Genomic DNA, 19,864 nt, shown 5'->3' with positions numbered 1-19,864 from the left:
CCGCACGTTGCCCGTGTGCTATCCTCCTTGAACTTCTTTCTTGCACTTGCGCGATCTGAATGTCACGAGGCCTAGTACGATTGTTTGTGTTGTCCTGCCTCCGCCTTCCCTCCCTTCTCTTGTCGTGCATAGAAACACTTGTGTACAGGCGTGTTATAAATGACTTATCATCAGTGGCGTCGACAGGAATCAAATTTATGAGGGCCACAGAGGGGGCCAAAGACACCCTCCCTGAGGTGAGATGCTGCTTGCTTGAACAGGGCACAGACAAAAGTAAGGGGGCGCCTATGAAAGGGAACGTGTGACGTCACAAGAACTGCTGCAGAGAAGCTTTTGTGCTCACCGACTACCAAACCCCACTGCACCTCCCCTCCCATCAGAATGTAGGCACAGAACCATTAAAGTCACTAATGACCCATTATTCACAGTTCTGTGCACTATATTCTGATTGGAGGGACTGGTCTTGACGGCAAAGGGAACTTAACTGCTCTTCATTGTTGATTGCAGCCCTGTGTGTGTGCTGTGCGCGCGAACACAGCACTGCAGAAAGTGCAGAGTGAGTAGCCCAGCTGATGTAGGTGGGGCCCCTAGGGGAGACCCAGGATTTCAGAGGAGGGGCCTGGGCCCCCGCCCCCTCCTAGCAATGTCACTGCTTATCATATCATATCATATCACAGTGCATGCTGTGATTTTAGGTCTGTGCTTGTAGTGGGAAAAGGGAACTGCAAGTCACGGAATGCACAGTGCTGCTGCCACCCCACCCCTTCAGGACTGGCTATAGCCCCCTCAACCCCCCCCCCCCCCCAGCAACGTCTCTGTGTGCGAGTTGTGGTAATTTAGAGGGAATGGACTTCAGTGATTGGCTTGATAAGCACCTAAAAATACTCGAACTACAAGCTAAGCGTTGTCAACCTTAGTTGCACGGAAATCTATTAACCCTCACCAGCTGAACATCATCACCAAAATACCTCTAAAGTGTACAAGCAGCCTCTCACCTCAGGCAGGGTGCAGCTATAGGTTCCTAATGCCACGTATGAACCGGGGTGTGATTGGTGCCTCTTGAAAACAGGAACTCCTTCTCTTCTCTTATCTTAGCATGTGTCCCCAGAATCAAGTTGTCCACCATTCGCCACCCCGTGTCAGCTGTTTGTATTTACTCGGACTGTGTTTCGGCTCACGCCCGCTAGATGGCGATCCTTCCTCATATATTGCTGTGACTATCACCGGTACTGCGGTGCTGCTATGACAGAAGCTCTCCCAATGTTTTGATGCATACATTAATTAAACAGTTCTATATAGTAAACCTATGCTGCATTGGTTGCGGGTGTTTTTTTGCACTCTTTCAAGATGCACACGCCCAAGGCAGCCCCCTATCCCCCGCCTTTAGCAAAGCCTCTGGCCACTGCATGTTTCTGCCTGTTTACTGCTCACTGCCCCCTGATGTGTGTACTACCCAAAGCAACAATGTACGCCTTTTTGGTCGATACGGTGATGGTCAGCGAGGCGGAGACCTGGGGTGGTCGTGGTCATCAGCTGAGCGTCCACGCTGCCCCTGTGTCAGACCTCAGCCGCTTATACCATCCCGTTATTCCTTTGCATTGTGGGACTTGAAGTCCAAACTTTAAAAAGGAAAGCAAAACTAGGGTACCGGAAATAAAAGACGAAAAAGTAGTACTGTAAGCTGTAACTGCGGACATTAACACGAGAAAACCTCGGAGGTGTGGAGATGGGAAGCGTTCACCGGTGTAAAGCGATCGTGAGCAGACACGTACGGTGCTGGGCTCCAGAAAAAAGCAGCTGGGATTGGCTTCTTCTAAGTCCGCCCCTGCCCCCCCAGGAGGGATAGATACCTATAGAATTGTGAAGCTACATCCGTTCTCTGCAAGCGCCCCCCTCTCTATCCCACTCAGCGCTACTTTGCTGGGGGTCTGGCTGAGGTGGGTGGTACATTCATATGTGGCCATTTCTACCATGGCCCGGTGGGTGCAGGGATGGAATGGAGCAGGACATGCTCAGTGCACAGTCTGACTAGGGCTGCGTGGGGGGGGGGAGTTGGACACATCCTACACCCCCTTCTCCTGCACAGAAAACACTCTGATTATGCAGCACCTACGCCCCCTCACCACTCATGCTGAAAACTTGGAGTACTCACTGTTGCTCCCTGGAGGCGAAGACGCAGAGTAAGAGGACTCTGGTGGATGCGATGCACCCGGGCGGGGAGTAGAGACTGCGTCCCAGGCCTGGCAGGGCCCTCCTACCAGGGTGCTGCACGGTAGCCACGGGCTCCCCTGCCAGGCCCGGCTGCGCCCCCTCTGCTGGGAATTGCACTGGTGCTGCGGTAGCGCCCACTCCCGGATGGGGTGCACTCTGCAGGAGTCCACCCCAGGATGGGGTGCACTGCTTCTGTGGGGGTCCACCTCTGCAAGAAAGGCTGCCCTGCTCATGCAGAGGCCCCCTCCTCAGGATGGGGTGCACTGCTCCTGGGACAGCCCCCTCCCCAGGGTGGGGTGCACTGCTCCTGGGACAGCCCCCTCCTCAGGGTGGGGTTCACTGCTTCTGTGGGGGTCCACCTCAGCAAGATAGGGTCCCCTGCTCCTGCAGAGGCCCCCTCCTCAGGGTGGGGTGCACTGCTCCTGGGACAGCCCCCTCCTCAGGGTGGGGTGCCCTGCTTCTGGGACAGCCCCCTCCTCGGGATGAGGTGCACTGCTCCTGGGACAGCCCCCTCCTCAGGGTGGGGTGCACTGCTTCTGTGGGGGTCCACCTCTACAAGAAAGGCTCCCCTGCCGCCGCAGAATCTCCCTCCTCAGGATGGGTTGCACTCCTGTCGCCGGAAGCCCACTCCTCAGGATGGGTTGCACTGCGGCAACAGGGGTCTGAACTTAGGGGCTCCGGGCAATGGTCCTCCCGTGCCCTCAGTAGTGCCCCACAGCTGCGGATCTGACAAGCAACAGATGGGGGAATCCCCCTGCGCGTGGCAGACAGGACCCCCGCCGGGACCCGGGGACGCCCTCTTCGTGACGTCACAACGCTGGGATCCCACCCGAAATGCAGCATTTACAACACCCCCTCCCCACCTCCAACCCTCCCCCGCCTGCCCAGCGAAATAAAAGTATTCTCTAGTTGGGGGGTCCCGGATTCCAGCACAAGACGTGGGCTCGGGGCTCCGATCGTGCCATGCTCTTGAGGAGGCGCAGCGCCCGCTGCTAATTCCTATTCGTTTTACTGAGGATTCTTCGCTTTCAGCAGTTTTGGGGGCCACTCGCTACGGGCCATGGAGCGTGTGTCCCAGCGGTACCGTCCAAGGCTCGGGCCCCGAGGGGCTGGAGAACGCACGGCCTGCAGGGTGTGGAAATCATTTGGGGTGAAGGGTCCCGCTCAACCGGGTTTCTCTTAACCCCCTCTTCGATGCTATCCAGGGCCCCCCACAGGATGCAAAGGCCCGGCCCTAGGAAGGAAGGAAACCAGCACTGGAAGGCGGCGAAACTAAAGGCATTGCAGTGCAGCCCTGTGATCTTGGGCAAACGGTTGATCGTGCATACCACGCGCCCTTGTGTTCTATATGGCCGAGTAACAAGGCATGTTCAGTACAGCGTGCCTTGCGTGCAGCAAATTGCATCTCTGTTTTAAATGTGAATCAGTCTGAAAAGAATGACCTGGTAAGAATGGCCAGGATGCACTTTAGGGTCGCATTTCTCTGTGGGTACGGTGACCATATTTAAAAAGTAAAAAACCGTGACAGGGCAACTAACATAAAAGTAGGACAAACTCTTGAAAGTGGCTGTCAACGCACTACACTTCAGTAGCGGTTGGAGGAGAAGGGGGTTTAAGTGCTACATTTATTATAATATGTGTTTATTTGAACAGTGACACTAATTTATCACAAACGAAAATTAAATGCAGCATTTTTTTCCTGTGTGAGGTTGTGCATTCCTGCCTGCCAGCCATGAAGACCTAATACAAAACACTGGGACCAGTGCAGTTTCAATGGAACAATCTTGGGGGACAGAGCTCCAAATTCCGGGACAGTCCTGGCAAAACCGGGACGTCTGTTCACCCTACCTATGGGGTCTATAATTAAGGCCTAGTCTGTTCACCCTACCTATGGGGTCTATAATTAAGGCCTAGTCTGTTCACCCTACCTATGGGGTCTATAATTAAGGCCTGCGGGGGGGGGGGGGTGGAAGGGCAGTGCACAGGGCGTCCCGGGCCCAGCTGCTGCAGCATGTGTGAGGTGCCAACAGAGGCGGATGTGCCAGAAGGTACCAAAGGCACATGCACGCTGTGCCCAAGGTACCCTACGCACGTCAAACGGTTCCTGCTAGCAGGTGGGAGTCTGAATGCTGGGCCTTAGCCAGAGGGTTGCTGTGCTGCAAGTGTTAGACTTGCGGAGCCTCAGGTTATATATGGCGCTCGTAGTGGCATGGCATGGCAAGTCCTTCTCTCCATATCAGCATCTGCTGATCCGGCACTTAGTCCATTTGGGGGAATGAAAGTGATAACTCAGCGAGTTCAGCGCTCCCCTCTGACATCTGTGTGGACCTGCCTGCACCCACAGGTTGAAAATCTGGCAGTGCCAACCCAGTCCTTTCTGCTTCCGAGGTTAATAACTTTGAATTGAGAAATAATAACACCCTTTATCAGCAACGGGAGGCACTTAAGTGTGCAGTTTGCGATATATAAATGGTACTTAATATTAGGATTACAACTCCCAGAATGCATCGGGTCATTAAATAAAACCAAGCCCTATTAACAAAGAGTCCGAGCGACATAGGGGCAGTGCTTTCAGTGGTATGTGAAATCGAGGAGCTGGCATGGCCTAAAGGGGTGTGGCCAAACATGCAGCATGTGGCTAAAACAAGTGCCACCTCCCGCCCCTGCTCCTTAATTTTGGTGCCAACCCCTGCCAGGCATATCTTTCCAGCGATCATTACCTTCCCACCCAGGGTGCGAGGGTGATGATCCATGCAAAGGGAAGCCTGGCGGGGGTCGGTGCCACAGTTAAGGAAGAAAAGGAGAGATGGGTACAAGGCCTTTTTTTCTAACGTCTGAAGCTCTTGCTTATGGAACCTACACACTGTTTCCAGGGTGCATGTATTTGCGCTCAGGTAGCATGCAAAGGTAGCTGTTTCTGGCTGTTTTTGCTTTGCGTGGGGGGGTGTCACGGGTGTTCCGGCCGCAACTTGCCTATACGTTTACTTTGCGCAAACAATTCCATGAATACGCAGAGCTTGCAGAAAATACTCTGCGGGCAGGCTTGCGCAGAGTTGTTCTCAGCGTGCAGGATTTGCAGGATTTTTTGCAATAGTCCACGAATCGGAGCCTATATGTTCACTGAAAATCTAGTATTTGCTCTTTATCAGCAAGGTTCTAATCCAGACAAAAAACCGGAGTAAAAGGCAATGAGGAGATAACACTGGTGGATGCTGGTTGTCAGCTAAAGCAGTCTGTAATGAGCGTACTCCAAAGCGCACATGTAAAGTCTTGAATTAAGGTGACAGCAGCCAGCAAAGCCAGCCTGTAATGTGAGCGTGGCAAAGCGAACATTAATGTCATGAATTCAAGAAATATGTTGCTGTGCAGTAAGGCTGCCAACGAGGTAGCAGCTGCTCAGTCCCCCCACCCCCTCCACCAGAGGTTTGGGGCCATTTCAACTGAAAAGACTGAAAGGCCCTGACGCCGTCCCTGCTGTTTCTCCTTATATATCAACTCCAAATAAATAAAGAAAATACTGAAGTCATGGATTATGAGCCTTACACAGTACTTCCTTGTCAACCCCAGGGGCAGCTCACCAAGCTTCAAATATCTCACTCAAAACAACCAGCACAGGGTTTAGAGACTCATTACAAGTTTGGCGTTGTGAGAAAAAAGTGGCAGTAATTTTACGCACCTCCAAATTATAATTTGGACGGATTCACTGTGTGTTAAATCCACCGTTGTCAGAGGTGAAGCAGCGGATTCACCTTCAGGTTGTTGCTGGAGGGAAATCCTCTGCTTTACATCCAAAAATCGACTGATTTACTGCACGGTAATTCCACCAGTGGAAAATCTGCCAAAAAACCACATGGAGTCCTATGAGGATTTGCCCCCACTTGTAATCCTGTGGTAACTACGGGACCAAGTGGCAGTAACAGTAATTTAATTTGGTGGTGTTTCGGTGGATTTACCACCAGAAGACCAGCAAACTCGTAATGAGGCCCGTTGTTAGGAGTGGTTCTCGGGTGACCACTACCGGAATAGGTGGTCAAGTGTTCCGTTTTCTTTCTTGAACTGAAACTACCAACACTTGACAAATGCACGTACTAAGCGCAACAAGGGCCTGATTTACAAAGCGGTTTTTAATTACATTTTCTCATTGAAAAACGCCTCAGGTCTGTGCCCATATTTCATTCACCCCTCCTATATTCCCAGCACAACAATTCCTGGGGAATTAATGGTTCAAAATAAAAAAGATAATTACAAGCAAACGCCTGAATTCCTCTTGTAAAATTCATGCTCCAGGTTAAATGTTTTTTTTGTCGTCAGCGTTGTATTAACCCCATTTTAATTTTGTTCTCTGTCAGGCAGTAACTCTAAAGCATTTACCCATATATTTGAATTTTGCCTGGACTTCAACCTAATAACCCACTCGAGGCCTAACTTTGATGCACGCCTTGTTACAAGATGACAAGATGACTCATATCACACTAGTGATATCTCAAACTTCCAGTCCTGGGTTTTGATTTAACAGAGGATGCATGCTGGGAGTTGTAGTTTTGCTCAATATCAATTCAGCAAAATACATTTCTGATACCAATGACTTTGTAAAAGTAAAGTCCAGTGTTGGTGAAATAAAGTTGAAGTGACCTGGAGTCATCCGGCCATCATGTCTTCGTGAAACTACATTTCTAAGAACACTTTAGGCGAGAGGCCCAACATAGCATCCAGAGAACATTTGGGAAGGTTGAGTATGAAATCCAGGCTGTGTTCCTGGCAATGAAGGGGTGATGGGGACCGGTGTTCCAAGTGCCCGCCGACCGAGTCTTGCCATATGGCAGAGCTGCAAGAAGCAAGTGTTACTATCGCCAAAGCAATATCATTCAGTTGGTCGTACAAGGACGAAGGGCTACATTGGTTAACTGGATTATCACCTAAAGGTAGTCCACCGTTTTTAACTGCCACGATGGTAGCACACACCATTAAGAATGGATGGTAGCACACACCATTAAGAATAGATGGTAGCACACACCATTCAGAATAGATGGTAGCACACACCATTAAGAATAGATGGTAGCACACACCATTAAGAATAGATAGTAGACAGATGTCCAACCAAGATTCAAAACCAATGTTATGTTTGATATTTTAGGTCATGTGAACGGTGGGGTTGTCATCTGATTGATCCTGTACTAGAATTAGCTATATGTCCTGAAGATGGCTGCGTAAACCTACATGGTGAACACGCGGGTCCCGTCTATCACGAGCAAAGAGCCGTAACACGTGTCGACTTGAGAAAGAAAGTCTCATTTTAGGGTATTCTGTTTTTTGCTCCTCAAACAAAAAAAAGACACTGAATAATAGCACAGCATTTACAAACTGTATCACTATAAAATCAGTGTGCAGTAAGACATATCTTTTGAAAAACAAGATCCCAACAAAGACTCGCATTCAGTAGTGTTTTTGCTTGTTTTAGCACCGGGCTATTGTGTCAAGTAGTATTACGCAAAATCACAGTTTATTAACCCCCCAGTCACATATGTATGCGTTAAAGGTTTTATTCTAAGTAGTGATGTGTAATGACTATTTGCCTTTGAAATACTGTCAATGTTAATGTATTTATGTTGTTTGGTTTAACCGATTTTCACGGCCGGCCTTGTACACTAGATATGAATTTTCTTGAATAAATGAGTGACATGAGACTTTCTGGTCATCACTCTCTTTCTAGCTGGATGCACTACAAGAAGCAGCAAACAGCGGTGCAATTTAGACGGTGTGAGCAATTTTTTTGCTCCTAAACCAAGGGAGGTGTGACCATTCTCCTATAGATAGATATATGTGTAGACTCTTCCACAATTGAGTCTGGTCCCCCGAAAACAAATAAACCGGTGGAAGTAGCCAACAGATTAACTAGATTATCACCTGCCATCCGAAGCATGCTGACACATTTCTGGAGCAGGCGCATGTACCCATTGAGCTATAGTCTAGCCATCCTGGTGATACACCTCTCTTGTTGAAATGGCACACATAATTCTCACGGGGGTGGGCTAACAATTGCCAGTAGGCAGTTTCATTCTTAATATTGTAAGCATCACAGATTTAACATCTTTCAGGCTCTTTTTTTTTTTTTTTAAATAATAGGTCTCGTTCTTCGCTACTGCACAGTGAAGCGCTTACTAATGGCTGAACATCTCGATCATGCACAATGAAGCCGGTGCTTGAGACTATGGGGGTCATTACGAGTTTGGAGGCAGCCATGGTGCTATTAGCTTTGCCAATGCTTGTTTGTAACAGGACTCCAGTGCAAGTTGTGCGGACAGACATATTGCTTATATAGCAACTGGCTGAAGGCCCCTCAGTTAAGACACTTACATGATATCCCAGCTCTCTCACAGTTTGGGGTTCTCAGGAGACTGCTTGGAAATACAATTGGCAGCCCCAACTGCTCATAGACATCCAAGAGGGGTATGCTTTGAGGGGGAGCTGAGGGTAGTGGGTGAGAATGGCTATAGGATTAGCAGAACCATGGGTGGGTGAGTAAATAACCCAACAACACACAAGGCGGATGGAGAAAGCCTTCTCCTTCCTATCTGTTTTCCAATGCAATCGTTTTTGGCTTCTAGGTAGCGCACACCACTTAATAGCCAAAACAAAAAAAAGGGTTGTAGCCGGTTCAGGGGCCCTCTTAAGGGTTAAAACACAAGCTTACCTCCTCAGGTGCCATCCTTGGGTATGCGATAAAGGAAGTCGCTGTTGTGTCCAACCCCACTGGGGCTTGAGGCTGTGGAGAAGAAAAATAATCTCATGTAATTGTCTGCTGTACCCAAGATTTAGCCAAAATATGTGATTTTTAAAAAACGTTTGAGCTGCATCAGGACACAACTTTGTCCAGAGCAGTACAGACCAAACGTCCATCGTGTGTGTTAACCGACTCCTGATTGTGTGTTTGGACAGAAGGTGGTGGGGTCTTGTATTTTCATTCACTGGCATCGTGGAGTGCTTGAGAGGACCTGATTTTAAACGTTAATAATAACAGTTGTATCAAATAATAGGTGGGGAAAGCAACTGACCAAAATAAAACCTGATACCTAATGTTAAAGAAAATAGGCTGCAAGTCAAAACTTTCAAGTTCTCCCATTAATGAGTGGGCAAGTCACCCAGTCCTGGTTTGGTCTATGCAATCAAGAGTGGGCAGGTCACCCAGTCCTGGTTTGGTCTGTGCAATCATGAGTGGGCAGGTCACCCAGTCCTGGTTTGGTCTGTGCAATCATGAGTGGGCAGGTCACCCAGTCCTGGTTTGGTCTGTGCAATCAAGAGTGGGCAGGTCACCCAGTCCTGGTTTGGCCTGTGCAATCATGAGTGGGCAGGTCACCCAGTCCTGGTTTGGTCTGTGCAATCATGAGAGGGCAGGTCACCCAGTCCTGGTTTGGTCTATGCAATCATGAGTGGGCATGTCACCCAGTCCTGGTTTGGTATATGCAATCATGAATGGGCTGGTCACCCAGTCCTGGTTTGGTCTGTGAAATCATGAGTGAGCACGTCACCCAGTCCTGGTTTGGTCTGTGCAATCATGAGTGAGCACGTCACCCAGTCCTGGTTTGGTCTGTGCAATCATGAGTGGGCAGGTCACCCAGTCCTGGTTTGGTCTATGCAATCATGAGTGGGCTGGTCACCCAGTCCTGGTTTGGTCTATGAAATCATGAGTGGGCAGGTCACCCAGTCCTGGTTTGGTCTATGAAATCATGAGTGGGCAGGTCACCCAGTCCTGGTTTGCTCTATGAAATCATGAGTGGGCAGGTCACCCAGTCCTGGTTTGGTCTATGAAATCATGAGTGGGCAGGCCACCCAGTCCTGGTTTGCTCTATGAAATCATGAGTGGGCAGGTCACCTAGTCCTGGTTTGGTCTATGCACTCTGGGCATTCTCGCTGTGCATTCCCACGCTTTTCCCTTTATGCAGGACTATTAGTGCAGAGTACAGAGGGAACAAACAGGACTCCTGGCCTACTCACGATAACACTACTCCTGAAAGATGAATGTAGTCAGCCCAGCTGGCGCTGCCATGATTCCCGAGTGTGCCAGTGACCTGCAGAGGTGGGTAGTGTGTGAGCAGGTCCAGACACCCTGAACCAGGCCTATATGAAAGGTGCCACCGAGGACACTTTACTATGGTGATGTTTGTACCATCAGATCCTTTTAATGCAAGGTTGAAATACCAATACATATTGTTATTATCCCGAAGAAGTGCTGTTTTATGTGCAAAACACATGTTGGTAATCTCATAAAAATTGCATAGTTTATCAATTAATATAAATAACCTCTGCAAGAGCAAGAGAGACTCATTTTTTTTCTTCTCATGATCTGTTTGGAATGTAATTCCCAACTAATGACCAATAATTTATGAGGCAGATAAGACAGTTGGTTTCTAACAGTTTTTCCCTCTGAATTTTGGGAATTGTAGTTTTGGATTTAGAATGGGAACATAAAAATATACAAGTACCAGAATGCAAAAAATGAATGCAGGATTGCTTGATCTAACCACGCAAGATAAGGGGGTGGGTGGGGATAGAGGGGGTGGGGTACTTGAGATATGTCAACAATCTCTCAATGCAAGACAGGCGTTGCACTGGGCATTTGATGGCATTATACTGAATTTTTGTATGGCCAGAAAATGCTTTTTGGTTATATTGAAATGAATTCTTTCTTCAACCTGGCACATTCCTGAGCATCACAGTGACTTTTAGAGCAGTGTCAACCAAAAAGACACATTTCCGGAAGGTCACATTCTGCATCTTGTGTCTTTTTAGGCAACAGCGCTTTGCATGCTGCGTCCATGCAAAGCCACTTAGCCAAATTGTGTTACCTCGAGTCTAAGTGCATGTGTGCTATGATACATGCATGTTCTATTAAGAAACGTTGCTTCATGTTCCTCCATCATCTTAAACTCGCTGCACAATCTACTTTAATGTCATAGCCACGGGTTAGGGATATACACTAGCATTGTTAACAATACTTTAAAAGTAATATTTCAAGTACTAGTGAAGACAACTGGGTATTATTAGCTGCCGAGGCCGATAATCAATGTTATCGTTTGACATCCTGTCATTCGAACGAGTATGCTTCAATCTGGGCCTTTCTAATATATATATTGTTTTGCAAGCTATTGTAATCTGGTACTTCAGTGCTTTTTTTTTTTTTGTAGACCCAGATCTAAGCCCCCAAAATTAATTAGGCTGTTAAATGAAAGCCTTGTACCAAAACATTGTGTTCCCATTGACATGGGGTTGACTTGTAACCAGATTTGTAATTTAATATCAGGCTTGTGGTACACCAGCATAGTTTGTAGGAAGTATTTTGGATGTAGTGCTATCAGGAGCACTGGGTAACGGTGTGTGATCGTTTTTAGCTAAATCTAAGGAGGACCAAAGTTGAGTGGGGCTTCAGAGAAAGCGGGAGATTTCCAGATAGGCATGTGCTCATTAAGCCAGTCATGTGACAAGTTAAGCAGGTGGGCTGACCCCTATGTGAAAGTGCTTTTACAACTCCACAAAATGGCTCCTCACTCTTAAAATGGCCGCCCATAAAATGGCTGCCGGCAGAGAAGACGAGTGAAACAGATAACACAGTTGCACTGTATGTGGCCTGAGGCTGGCTGGGCTTGGGCGGGCACTTGAGGGTGTTACTCTATTTAGGCAACATTAGCAAGGGGGTGAAAACACAAGATTGAAAATTCTTACATCTTTGGTCTTGTCGTTGTGCTGCTCTTGAGCGTCATCGTGATTTGTGCATTTGTTTTTCTCGGTCGCAATTATATCCTCACTGCACTTCATTTGGGCTCCTGTCTTTCATGGGCCTCTGTTTTAGTCAAAACTATTTCAAATGAGGAGACAAAGAAGTGATTCAGTTGCAAACCCAGAAATGCCAGTGTAGACTTAAAACAGCACAATGATGTCATTAACAGGGTTTCTAACCCAAAACAAAACACACAACATATTAATGTTCCCCTTTTTGTGTATTTTGTAAACGTTGTGCATGTAAGCAATGTTTTTTTTTTTTCTACTACAGATCTTAAATGTAAATAATGGTTTCAGAAATAAAAGTGGGCAACTTTTAATGCGACCAACCCAGAAACCCCCCCCAATTTACATCGCATAGTTTTGTGCTAAATTTCTTAAGAAAACAAAAAATGGAACCAAACCAAACTGGTAAATTCACCCAAAGGTCTTGGAAAATTGCAGAAGAGTTTAGACAATTAAAGATGCCATTCAGTCAGATGTTCTCCGCATGTTTGCTAATCATTTAATGTTTGCCTAGCCAGGTGGGGTTAAAAATGTCATTATTACTCAGTGGCCTTAGTGTGGTGTACCAGACTTGTATGATTTCACTCATTTATGCTAGAAAGCGCATTGAGGACATTCAGTGCAATTCTAAGCATGAATCCATTCATCCGCTGAGCACAAGGGGGCTCTCTTAAATGCACAATAATGGCTGAGCTCACTCAGGCCCAATGCACAGACCATCGCCCTCACCCGTGGGCACAGACTTCCGAAGAGGAGATGGCATTTCCCAGGCACACGCAGCTCCACTTTTTAACCAGCATAGATGTCATGTTTTCTCAACAGCCAGTTCTCTTCCAATGAAATGAAATGATTTGGCACTCAACATTCTCCATTCCATTCGGCAGACACTCGTCCAGTCCTAGTTTTAACTTTAGGGAGATAGCGTGTCCTCTCTTGGGCGACACGGAGCATGAGATAGAGTGGACACGCAGCATGAGATAGCGTGTCCTCTCTTGGGCGACACGGAGCATGAGATAGAGTGGACACGCAGCATGAGATAGCGTGTCCTCTCTTGGGCGACACGGAGCAGGAGATAGAGTGGACACGCAGCATGAGATAGCGTGTCCTCTCTTGGGCGACACGGAGCAGGAGATAGAGTGGACACGCAGCATGAGATAGCGTGTCCTCTCTTGGGCGACACGGAGCAGGAGATAGAGTGGACACGCAGCATGAGATAGCGTGCCCTCTCTTGGGCGACACGGAGCAGGAGATAGAGGGTACACGCAGCATGAGATAGCGTGTCCTCTCTTGGGAGACACATAGCATGACATAGCGTGTCCTCTATTGGGAGACACGTGCCCTCTTTTAGGAGGCACGGAGCAGGAGATAGCGTGTCCACTCCCAAGAGACATCGAGTTTCAGATAGCATGTTCACCCTGGGAAGACACAGAGCATGAGATAGCGTGTCCTCTCTTGGGAGACACAGAGCATGAGCTATCGTGTCTCCTACTGGGGGACGTGGAGTGTGAGACTGATGACGTGTCCACCCAGGGAAGACATGGCGCATGAGATAGCATGTCCATCTAGGTATGACATGGAGCATGAGATAGTGTGTCCTCCCAGGGAAGATATGGAGCATAAGAAAGCAGCGTGTCCACATAGGTATGACATGGAGCATGAGATAGCGTGTCCGTTAATGGAAGCCATGGAGTTTCAGATAGCGTGTCCACCCAGGGAAGGCACAGAACATGAGATATTGTGTTCTGTATGGGGTGACATGGAGTTGGAGATAGTGTGTTCGTCCATGGATGACATGGAGTGTGAGACTGCTAACATATCCACCCAGGGAAGACATGGAACATGAGATAGCGTGTCCGTCAATGGAAGCCATGGAGTTTCAGATAGCGTGTCCACCCAGGGAAGGCACAGAACATGAGATATTGTGTTCTGTATGGGGTGACATGGAGTTGGAGATAGTGTGTTCGCCCATGGATGACATGGAGTGTGAGATTGCCCATGGAAAACATGAATTGTAAAACAGTATGTCCTCCCTTGGGGGACATGGACTGTGAGATAACGTGTCCACTTTGGGAGACATGCAGTGTGAGATATTGTGTTCGCCCATGGAAGACATGGAGAGGGAGGTAGCGTGTCCTACTTTGGGAGACATGGCGTGTGAGACAGGGTGTCTGTGCTCAAGGAAGATCTGAAGTGTGAGACAGCAGGTCCCCTTTGAAAGACATGGAGAGTGAGATACCGTGTCCCCCTTAGGAGACATGGAGAGTGAGATACCGTGCCCCACCTAGGAGACATGGAGAGTGAGATACCGTGTCCCCCCTAGGAGACATGGAGAGTGAGATACTGTGTCCCTCTTAGGAGACATGAAGTGTGAGATAGCAGGTCCCCTTTGAAAGACATGGAGAGTGAGATACCGTGTCCCCCTTAGGAGACATGGAGAGTGAGATACTGTGTCCCCCCTAGGAGACACGGAGAGCGAGATACCGTGTCCCCATTAGGAGACATGGAGAGTGAGATACTGTGCCCCCTTGGGAGACATGAAGTGTGAGATAGCAGGTTCCCTTTGAAAGACATGGAAAGTGAGATACCGTGTCCCCCTTAGGAGACATGGAGAGTGAGATACCATGTCCTCCTTAGGAGACATGGGGAGTGAGACACCGTGTCCCCCTTAGGAGACGTAGAGAGTGAGATACCGTGTCCCCCTTAGGAGACATGAAATGTGAGATAGCAGGTCCCCTTTGAAAGACATGGAGAGTGAGATACTGTGTCCCCCTTAGGAGACATGAAGAGTGAGATACCATGTCCCCCTTAGGAGACATGGGGAGTGAGATACCGTGTCCCCCTTAGGAGACGTAGAGAGTGAGATACCGTGTCCCCCTTAGGAGACATGAAATGTGAGATAGCAGGTCCCCTTTGAAAGACATGGAGAGTGAGATACCGTGTCCCCCTTAGGAGACATGAAGTGTGAGATAGCAAGTCCCCTTTGAAAGACATGGAGAGTGAGATACCGTGTCCCCCTTAGGAGACATGAAGTGTGAGATAGTGGGAAACCTTGTCCTCCGCTCAAGGAAGACTAGCCTACAGAGCACTGAATCTACCACCTTTCTTGCGTTCCAGGAACTAAGCGCCTTGAGGTGATTAGTAGCACAGCATATGCTATACGAACACTACACTGTGAGACCAATGTACTTTCAGGCTAATCAGTGCAGGGTCACCATTATTATCCGAGCTACATTAAAAAACAAATAAATACAATGTCTTCATATCACAGCATATGCTATGTGAAAAGACAGCATGTGATATATGACAAATATAATATGAGACTGGTGTACTTACAGGCTAATCAGCGCAGGGTCACCACTGGATAGCATTGGAGCTACATTAAAACCCATATAAATAGTCTGTTTCTATGCATACTATCTACTTTGCTGTTGACTGCTCCCGTAAACTGGGTCACCTTCCTTAACACGCCCGTAAACTGGGTCACCTTGCTTAACACGCGCGTAAACTGGGTCACCTTCCTTAACACGCCCGTAAACTGGGTCACCTTCCTTAACACGCCCGTAAACTGGGTCACCTTCCTTAACACGCACGCCGTAAACTGGGTCACCTTCCTTAACACGCCCGTAAACTGGGTCACCTTCCTTAACACGCCCGTAAACTGGGTCACCTTCCTTAACACGCCCGTAAACGGGGTCACCTTGCTTAACACGCCTTGTTATGTATGTTAATCAATATTTACACTGCACCCATCACCACCACTGTGGTCTTACGGCACCCATACTTGTCTAAAAAGTTGGCCTACTGTGACCCCACCAGGATGTCGCCAGATGCCCTGCAGCACAATAATGCCATGTTACTATGTGTGACCTGCGCACGCAATATAATATAGCATAACCCTACTACATTCAGGCCTCTAGGTAAGATTTTGAAGTTGGAATATTTTACTCTTATATTTTCAGAGTTGGGAGGGAAAGGATATTTTGTAAAAGTAATTCCCAGTGGGGATAATTGTCAGGCGATGTGACTACGCAGATAAAAAGTTGTCTTTTTGGCTTAAAATTCATCGTCAGATCAGGCAGTAATAATATTAGCGCTGCTTCCTCCAAAGCTGCTCTGCTGGTACCCCTGACCCGAACATATGTAAATAGTTTTCATAGTGCCCCAAGTCGCCCCCTAGTAGTCTCCAGAGCGCCTAGGATTGTCCAAGAGTTTAAGCACTGTATCCCCGCCAGGGAGCATAACTGTGGGAGAAATGTCTCATGTGCCCCTTCTTTTCAATTTTTTGTTTGTAGTATTTATTTTCTGTTTTTTGTTAGAAGTATTTTGATTCCCAATTTTTGGTTGGAAATATTTGCCTGCTTTTAGGTGGTAAAAGTGTCTCATCTGCCTCTTAGGACTGCGCTACATTAATATCACTGTTTCTGCATTCACTGTTATCTGCCCTTGCAGGATGTGGTCTGATTACATATATGTGAGTTTGTCTGTGCATGCCCATGTGCACAGCTACTCCAAGAGTCTGGACTCACACCTGACCGATGGGCACCTCGTATACCCGGGTGCCAGTTTAGCATTTCAGATCTGGGCTCAAAGAGATCAGGCAGGAACAGGCAAAGGTCCTCTTCCTGGCCAACCCTAGGCCTGCTTTGTAATCATTAGCTGGGACCAGTCCAAAACCATAATGTTTGGATGGCAGATTTCCACAACTGGGGAGCTGCTCTCAGAAACATGGTAAGTGGGTGAGAATGCTTGCAAAGCCCAACAGAAACAGCGATTAGACACTGGCTGAGATGGATAAATACATGTTTTCAGGGATGAAACAGTGAACATAAAACAGAATCGCTCTCTGGGAAACGGCTCTCTGAACATGAGTTTACAGCAAGTGGAATGTCTTTGCTCGCATCAACTGTTCAAATGCATTTTGTTGCCCCTGTAGCCCAGGACTTTTAAACATAGCAGCAAGAAAATAGTCTCTCCCTGCTGGCCACCAGTATTAAGTGCCGTGTAATCAAGTCGTGGCCTTCATACATGGAATAGCAGCTGTCCTGCGTGCTTACACCTGCTGAACAGGCACGCGGGAGCCTCTCAGTAACTAACAAAAACACGAAAGGTTTGGTCATTCCTTTTGTGGAAGTAGTCACGCTGCGTTTTCTGCCAGGAGAAAGTGTAGGGTTGTGTCTGCTGACAGCAATTTTAGGTAATCCCTACTGAAGTTCCAGTTTTTAGATGGTACGCGACTGAAGATCAGAATATTTTAACAAGCTCCCAAATTTGGCAGATAATAAAACAGAGGGAAACTATGATAACGATAATGTTGTTTGCCCAGGATCACACCAATTGGTAAAGCAGGGAAACCTGTATTAAAACCCAGTCTCCTGGTTCCAGCACAGCTGTGGACTGGCCCATTAAAACATATGAACCCTAGCAGAGTCGTCCTGATTTTTTGGAAATGGTTGAACTGGAACTATTGAAACAGTTGGGATTTTACCCTCTAAATGAGAGGCCCTTTGCCCGTGGAAAACCCCGCTTCTCTAGGCCTCCTATAATACATTACCTGGTGCAGCTCCAGTGCTGTCCCTGTACAGCCACGGTTGCCATGGAGAAGGCCAGGTCCCACTGCGCCTGCCACAATTCGGAGGCTTCCGCAGCCCCCAGTGCACGCACCCCGGCCGCATGTTCCACTCAAGTCCCAGGCTTTCCGGCCTGCTGCTTCTCTGCAGTCTGACGAGGCTCCTTCTGCCCCTTCCGAGCCCGTCTTCGCTCTTATCCCTCCCAGGGCTGCTGAAAAGCCAAAGCAGGATGCAGGTTACTTGGTGTGTCGGATTGAGGGCGGCTTTTTATGCCCCTCTTCCTGTAAATCAGGATTGGGAAGGACTATCCCAGACCGGAATTCCTGTGTGTGTTTGGAGCTGATAAAGACTTCTGTTACAACAAACACTTTAGCTGCACACACAGGGCCCAGATGCGATCTCTAGACGAGGGCCTGCCTCTGAACTTCAGCGCCATTTTACACATGGCAAAGGCAGATAGTGTTGGCTTTCCATTAACGCACTTCCATGTTTTTTCAGTATTCAGTTACACCACTCTGAATTGGCCTGGGAGTAGGCCAGGCCAGGCCATTGCTATTTCCCTCAAGCACAGGCTTTAAAATGAGGGAAGGCATAACTGAAACGTTAACTTGTTGTTTTTGAAAAATCTCAAATACTGTCCTCATTTGACTGTTCAGTAGTTTTTTTCTTTGTAAAAGTTGTACATTTTCCTACCTCCCTCCAAAATAGTCATCCTGCCAAATGTTTTTATTTGAAGAGTGGAATTGCTGGGCCAGCATTTCCATGTTTGAGGACCATGAGTTTCATATGCGGCATTGCTTGTGCAGCATTGCAATGTTGGAGAACCATGAGTTGCACATGCGCCATTGCTGTGCCAGCGTTTCAATATTGCAGAGCTATGAGTTACACATGCACCACTGCTGGGGCAGTTTCATGTTGGAGAACCATGAGTTACATATGCACCATTGCTGAGCCAGCGTTTTAATGTTAGACAACCATGAGTTACATAGGCACCAATGCTGGGCCAGCGTTTCAATGTTGGAGAGCCATTTACATGTGTACAGTTGCTGGGGCAGAGTTTCAATGTCAAAGAACCACGAGTTACATACGCACCATTGCTGGGGAAGCATTTCAGTGTTTCCATGTTAGGGAGCCATGAGTTTCCTATGCACCAATGCTTGGCCTTCGTTTTATCCTGGAGAGCTATGAGATACGCACGCACCATTGCTGGGCCCGCGTTTTATGTTGGAGAGCCGTGAGGTACACACGCACCATTGCGGGGTCAGCGTTTCATGTTGGAGAGCCATGAGGTATGAGCGACTTGTATCCTATTCGGAGTGTTCTGATCAGCGCATCACATCATACATGGGGATTTCTGAGCAATTTCATGCGCTAATAGCCCATATTTGCTCGGAAATCCTGCCAGCTAACTGGCAGGGCTGATCCGGAAGTCCTCAGTGCCTGCTCCCCCGCTCCCCTTTACCGTCTCTGGTCACGCATCACGCCTCAGCACCGTTCGACCACCGGCCTCGTTTGACGGACAGCGAGACTAGCGGGTTGTTGCCTGTGTTGCTTCCTACATGCTTCGGCCTCACACATGCCCCTACCTACACTCACACAGGACAGCTCATTCAATGCAGCATTCCCCCGCCCATGTTTCCATGGTCGTGCTGTGCAGCGGGGACACCGGTACCGACCCGAATGCCCTGTTTTGGAGCCAGGGAAATAGGGCAGCCCCGGGTGGTCAATGCCGTGGGGCCCGCCCGGGGAGTTGAAATCGCGGCATTAATTGGTCATAACGCCCTACTCCTCCTGAGTGAAACTAGGCACTAAGGCGAGATTTGTTCACCCAATATCTTGGAATTCTACCCCACCCCAGGGCACTCAGGCGTTTAGCCCCGGCAGTGGCCTATCTCATGCTTTCAAGACAAGGCCAGTGTCCCCTCTGCACACCTCAAAGTTGCAATGAGGCCCTTTGAGCACGTGCATACTGGCCCAGCATGTGCTTTCCACTGAAAGGCATTTCACTCAAGCAGGAATATTTCGGAAGGTGAGGGACAAAAATGGTCATTTCGTACTTAAAGTGAGTTTATAATACTTGCGATCCCGCCAAATGAGGGCAACTGGCGAGCTACGGACTCATGGTGCTGACATAGTTCATGAGTGAGGCTGCAATACAATGTTGTAAATTCTACCTCGATGTGAACCGCCAATCAGCATGTAATATTATTATTATTATTATTATTATTAAGGCCATTTATATAGTGCTATATGCCAGATTCCGCCAGCTTCTAAGAGCTGTAATAAAAAGTCTCACTGTTATTAGG

At 48.1% G+C, this 19,864-nt stretch overlaps 1 protein-coding gene across 3 annotated transcripts in view; it reads right to left on the bottom strand.

Annotated features, from left to right (window-relative positions):
- The window catches only part of EGFL7 (EGF like domain multiple 7), a 73,818-nt gene extending 56,018 nt beyond the window's left edge, over positions 1-17,800 (bottom strand). The window contains exons 1-3 of one of the 3 annotated variants that reach the window (XM_069609593.1): positions 17,543-17,800; positions 11,929-12,061; positions 8,903-8,974 (exon numbers count right to left, since the gene is read on the bottom strand). The gene's annotated coding sequence lies outside the window, so the exon portion shown is untranslated. Of the gene's footprint in view, positions 1-2,152; positions 2,954-8,902; positions 8,975-11,928; positions 12,062-17,542 lie in introns of those variants that run through there. The other 2 variants (XM_069609594.1, XM_069609595.1) reach the window with 2 other exon arrangements.
- Positions 17,801-19,864: the final 2,064 nt, after the last annotated feature.

This window comes from Ambystoma mexicanum, chromosome 8 (assembly GCF_040938575.1).
Source record: "Ambystoma mexicanum isolate Mex_15411 chromosome 8, UKY_AmexF1_1, whole genome shotgun sequence".
In the NCBI taxonomy this organism is placed as follows: domain Eukaryota; kingdom Metazoa; phylum Chordata; class Amphibia; order Caudata; family Ambystomatidae; genus Ambystoma; species Ambystoma mexicanum.
The sequence above is the reverse complement of the archived record's forward strand: the minus strand, read 5'-3'. Positions and strand labels throughout refer to the sequence as shown.